A 6,001-nucleotide genomic window follows, 5' to 3' on the forward strand; every position below is an offset into this window, starting at 1 on the left:
TTGGTCAGTGTGGGTGGGTCTCTGTTCCCCCATCTTCTCAACGGCTTGTGCTCAGACCCGCCCTCCCCCTTCCCCTTCCTCGGGCTCCTTGGAGCCAGCTAATACCAGATAATAAGAATGGAAAAGAAGGGAAATTGTTTCCGGCTCCTTGACCGGCTGAGCTCTGGCGGGGTTTGGAGAGACTGGGGTGGGGACGGGGCTCAGGTCGCAGGTGGCCAATGGACTGATTCATTAAGTGTGTCCCTGGAGGGGAGAAGTGAGGATCCCTGTCTTGGCATAAACTGGGATCCTTTGGAGATATTTAGCTTGAAGAGAGGCCCAAGGCTGGAGGGCTCATGTGAGCTGGTGAGCTGGGGAATGCAGGGTCCCCTGCACCCAGGAGCTGCATCACCACCCCTCTACCAAGTTCAGCACTGGGCTTCCTCATACCTGCCCCTGGCTCCCCCTTTTTTTCCGTACACCAGAGATGCCAGGCTGCTGCCCACAGTTATCTTGCTAATCGCTCTCCCACATCTGGGGCCTGCAGCTGGCAGCACTTGACAGGGGACCTCCCCCCCAGACTCTCCCATCCCTATGACTGACTCCTTCCCTCTTGTCTTCATTTATTTTCCCTGTGTCATCCTCATTATTTTTTTCTCAGTTACCAACTTCTCACACCATCTCGTTGTCCCCGTTTCTGTGGGCTCTGACTAATATCAGTTTGGGACAGTCTGTATAATGCTTTAAATACCCACCCCCATGTCTGTTTCCTGTCTTGTCTCAGCCTCTCCCTCCCTGGTCTCTACCTTTAGGGAACAAGCAGCTCCAATGTTTGCAGTAAAATTGAGATCTGTGCTCTGTGAGAGCGTTCAAATGGCTGCCTTGGTTTCCATCTCTAGATGTCTCTCCCTCCTCTCATGATCTCTGCCTTCCCTGCTCTTCCCTGTCTTCACACTGAGCTCATGCGCCTCCAGGCTGGGGTCTCCCTCCGCCCCAGCTCCCATCGGCAGGCAGCTCACGGCCCCAGGTAATCATGCTGGCGGGAGACCTGATTAACTTCTCTTCTTGCTTGCAGATTAATCTTGCTCTCCGAGCACAGGCCCTGTTCTGGCACACCCTGCTCTGAGCTGAGCTAGGATCCAGGGAGTCAGCTCTTCCCAGGCGAGTGAGTGGCCAGAGCTGCCCTGGGCGAGCTGTGTCCTGAGTGGGAGTAGCTCAGGCTCTGGTCAGCCTTCAGCCACCCCTGACAGCTCCCCGCATTCTTGACTTCTCAGAATCAGGCCGAGGAGACCCTGTCTGGCTGAGAGCGGGGTGGTGACCACAGCCTGACCGCCTCCGCTCTCCCTCTCATCTCCTGCTCCCAGGGCCCAAATTGTCGTCACTTTCCCAGTGAAGTGTCTGGTCATTTTCGGAAGCAATTTCAGGAGAATATGCAGCTGCTGCTCCCTATCCTGCTTTTCCTTTCCCAGGGCTGAAGGCACTGTCAGCGCTCTGGGCGGGGGATGGGAGAGGGGGAAGGGCTAGGGTCCCTGGTCTCCCTCCGGTCCTCCCCCCATCCGTCATGTAGATGGATGCTAGTTTGAGGAAGGTGGGGGATCTTCTCCTTTTCTCTCCCACCTCTCCCGCCTCCTCTTTCGTGTCTCTGCCTTTCTTCTCTTCTCAAGTCCAGGACTGTGTGCTTTCGTCCCCTGAAGCCTACAGGGGCTCAGTTTCCACACCTGTGTTATAGGGCTTGAATTGGCTCCATCACAATGAGAGAAGCTGGAGTTCTCCTGCCATCCCCATCCCCCCGCCACCGTCCACACCAGTCCAGCATTCTCAAAGTCTAGGTGTTTCAGCCTCCGAGAGGCTCAAGCCATCCTGGAGTCTGCTAACTCCCATGAGAAGCCATTCTAGGGGCCAGCATGGTGGTGTAGTGGTTAAGTTGTGCGCTCTGCTTCAGCGGCCCGGGGTTCGCAGGTTCGGATCCCGGGCACAGACCTATGCACCACTCATTAAGCCATGCTGTGGCAGCATCCCATATACAAAACAGGGGAAGATGGGCACAGACATTAGCTCAGGGCCAATCTTCCTCAGCATAAAAGAGGAAGATTGGCAACAGATGTTAGCTCAGGGCCGATCTTCCTCACACACACGTACACACACACATACACAAGAAGTCATTCTAGCATCTCACAGCTCTAACCAGTCTAGCTCAGTCCTGGCTCTGAGGGGGTCTTCTGGTTCCTTGCTGTGTGGGTTGTCCTCCAGCTGTCTCGCAGCTGCAGGCCTGCAGCTGCCATCTTTCCATTCTTCACTGGTCTCTCCACCCAGTGTCACGTACGGCCCTGGCTCCTCCCTCCCTACCCCGCAGCAGCCCTCCAGGATGTTGAGGGAGTCCACATGTTGCGCACAAGGTGTGCGTGTGGTGGACATGTGCAGGTCCTCTCGTGGGCTCAAGTACATGCTGGGTCAGCCTCCAGCTCTGCCCCCCAGGGAACAGCTGGCTAATGCATCTCAGCTCAGCTGAACTGTACCCACCTTCTCCTGGCCTCACCCCCAACCTGCCCTGGCAACAAAGAAGGGGAACTGCGAGGAAGGATCTGCTGGGGACCCTGCTCCTCTAGGCCAGTGACAGCATCTGAGATGTGGCTCAAATAACAAATGTTCAAAGGGAAAAACACGTAGGGCTCTGTAGCTGCAACACCTACTTTTCATGTCGTTTGCATATGATTTGTGGGAGAAATGAAGCCTGGCCTGCCCTAGCCCTCCGAAGCCTCACTCCTTTACCCCCGCTCTGACTTAGCTTAGCATCAACTCTTTCAAGTCTTTGCTAATCCCAGAGATCAAGGGGTCATCAGCTCTCCCTACCATTCCCTTGCTCCCCCCATCCTTGGCTCCTGCCATCCTCTGTGAGATGACACATCATCAAAGGACGTTATTTATGGTGGACCTTTGCTGAAGACCTGCATCCCTGGTGCCAGGGCCGGGGGGCAGGGATGGATGGGTTGGTTGAGGGAGGAGGGACCCAGGAGGATTTAGTCCTCAGCCTTCAGCTAATACGGTCCTCCTCCAGCACCCCAACTCTCCCTAGCCTTCCTAGCTGGACCTCATTCTCCAGGTTGGTGGGGGAGGAGGGGAGGAAGTGGTTGATGGTTAGATCCAGTTAGGACTAGAACCTGAACTTCTCAAAGGCACGAACCAGTCATGTCATTTGCATGTAAACAGCCTCCCACTTCTACCCCTTATCCTACCAAAAGCTCCCAATCCTGGGTCCTGGCCCATGGTCGGCCCACACAGCCCTGCAATTAGTTGCGTAATGGGAAGCTTTTAATGAGGCCCCATTAGTGTCTCACATAATAAAGGGGCCTTGAGACCCAGCTGCTGCCCTCACTCGGGTGAACATGGGGCCGTGTGCAGCCAGAGTGACTTGCCTCAGTGTGGCCCAAGCCCCAGGGTGGGTGGGGTGTCAGGAATGTGGAGTGGGAGACAGACATTTCAGGACCCCAGCAGCACTCGAGAGCCCAATGGAGCATCTACACTGTGGCCTGGACTCATGGCTGGAAGGAACGCAGGAAGCTGGGCCAAGGCTCCCTTTTGTTTTATCAATAAACTTTATTGGCACCTACTATGTGCCAAACACCATAGAACTGGGGACCCACTAGTGGTCCCTACCTGTTCTTGCCCTGTGATGCTGACATTCGGGGTGGGGGTGTGTAAACAGACTATAAGTAAAATATTTAGCATATTGGATGTAATAAGTGCGTGAAGAAAAGAAATAGGCAGGGGATATGGAGTAGGGAGTGGTAGTAATTTTAAGTAGGGTGATTGGGGAAGGCGTTGGCGAGTCTTTGTATTCAGTACACAAGAGAGCTACGGTTCTCTCCCCAACCCCAAGATGGAGAAAAGTACGTGGTCTCCTGGAGAGGTGGGCCACCACTGGCTCTGTGTGAGTTAACAGTGCCCTCACTGGTTAACGTTCACACTAGGGCAGTCAAATGAAGAGAGGTTTGGAGTGAGAAAAACCTGAATTTGAGCCTGTTCTCCAGTAGCTATATGACCTGGAGCACGTGACTGAACTTTTTTTTTTTTTAATTGATGTTTTAATAGTTTATAACATTGTGAAATTTTGGGTTGTACATTTTTGTTTGTCCATCACCATATATATATCTCCCTTCACCCCTTGTTCCCACCACCTACCCCCATTGCCCCTGGTAACCACAATACAGTTTTCTCTGTCCATGTGTTGGTTTATATTCCACATATGAGTGAGATCATACAGTGTTTGTCTTTCTCTTTCTGGCTTATTTCACGTAACATAATACCCTCCAGGCCCATCCATGTTGTTGCACATGGGACGATTTTGTCTTTTTTTATGGCTGAGTAGTATTCCATTGTATATATATATACCACATCTTCTTGATCCAATCATCAGTTGAGGGACACATAGGTTGCTTCCACTTCTTTTTTTTTTTTTTTTTTTGTGAGGAAGATCAGCCCGGAGCTAACATCTGTGCCAATCCTCCTCTTTTTGCTGAGGAAGACCGGCCCTGAGCTAACATCCACCACCAATCCTCTTCCTTTTTTTCCCCAAAGCCCCAGTAGACAGTTGTATGTCATAGTTGTACATCCTTCTAGTTGTTATATGTGGGACACGGCCTCAGCACGGCTGGAGAAGCGGTGCGTTGGTGAACGCCCAGGATCCGAACCCGGGCCGCCAGTAGCAGAGCATGTGCACTTAACCACTAAGCCACGGGGCTGGCCCAGGTTGCTTCCACTTCTTGGCTATAGTGAATAATGCTGCAATGAACATAGGGGGTGACTGAACTTTTTGAGCCTCAGTTTCCTCATCTGAAAAATATTTCCTCCTCACATGGTAGTGGCGATGAAAATCAAATGGATTGCTCTATGCTGAAGCACCTTGTTCAAACCCTGCCCCCATTCTAAACGCTGGGAGTGACTAATGGCTATGAAGCTGGCTTCCCCTTTGCCTCTCCCTCCTCTTTCAGCAGTATCTTTTCTCTCTGCTTCTCGATCCTGCCTCTGCCTCTGCCTCTGCCTCTCCCTCTCGCCTGGGGCTCTCCACCTTGGGTGTGAAGTGAGCAGAATAAGCCCCCTCAGCAGTGTGGGGCATGAACAAGAGCCTTGAACGGTCAGGGGAGAAGATGCCTGAGATTCAGGGAGAGAGATTAGAGTGGGAAAAAAGTCTAACTGGGAGGAAAAACAGAAGAAATTAAGAGATCAATGCTAGGGCGGGGGTAAGGGTGGGGGAACAGCTAAACTGGTGTATTCAGTTCCTTCTTTCCAAGATTATGGCAGGTGGGAGAGAAGTTAGAACTCTAGAAGGATGCAACTAAATCGGGCTGATTCAGGGGTCCAGAAGGAGTGGGTGGGGAGGCCGAGGTGGAGAGATGTTAGCACCGGAGAGGTGGAGGTGGAGGTACACCCGGGGGGTTCCTGTGTTCAGCAGCAAGGGACAAGTCCTGAGGACCAACGTGATGAGTCAGCTCCAGCTGGGAGGAGGACAGAGGGAGAAATGAGGATGGGAAGGGTTGCCAGACCCATATCCCAATCCTCAGGGGCCTGAACTTGGTCTCTTGGTGGTGGGAGGGCCAGAGAAGCACCTGCCTAAAATTGTTGGGCCTGGCAGTTGAGTCTGAGGGTTTAAAGGTCAAGGAACTGGGGGTGAACAAGGAGGAGAAAGAGGCCCAGAGACCACAGCTATTGAGCTAGATTGGCCTGGAAATTTCAGGACAAACCATATATACAACATCATTCCTTAGCATACCCAGCTCAGGGGCTGTTGGAAAGTGGGCTGCTGGATAATTCCAGCTCACAGCTGGGTTTGTGGTGTGTGTGTGTTTGTGTGTGTGTGTCTGAGTGTGTGTGGCTGCAGCCTATATCCTCCTTTCCCCCACCAACCTCCCCCCTCCCGTCTGGCCACCCTGGGATTGGTGAGTCTCGGCCCCTCCCCCGGCTCCCCCAGACCCTCCCAGAGCCTTTATCAGAGAGCTGGGCCAGAGTTCCTGCCACATTTCCTGAT

This window comes from Diceros bicornis, chromosome 17, assembly GCF_020826845.1.
Source record: "Diceros bicornis minor isolate mBicDic1 chromosome 17, mDicBic1.mat.cur, whole genome shotgun sequence".
Lineage (NCBI taxonomy): Eukaryota > Metazoa > Chordata > Mammalia > Perissodactyla > Rhinocerotidae > Diceros > Diceros bicornis.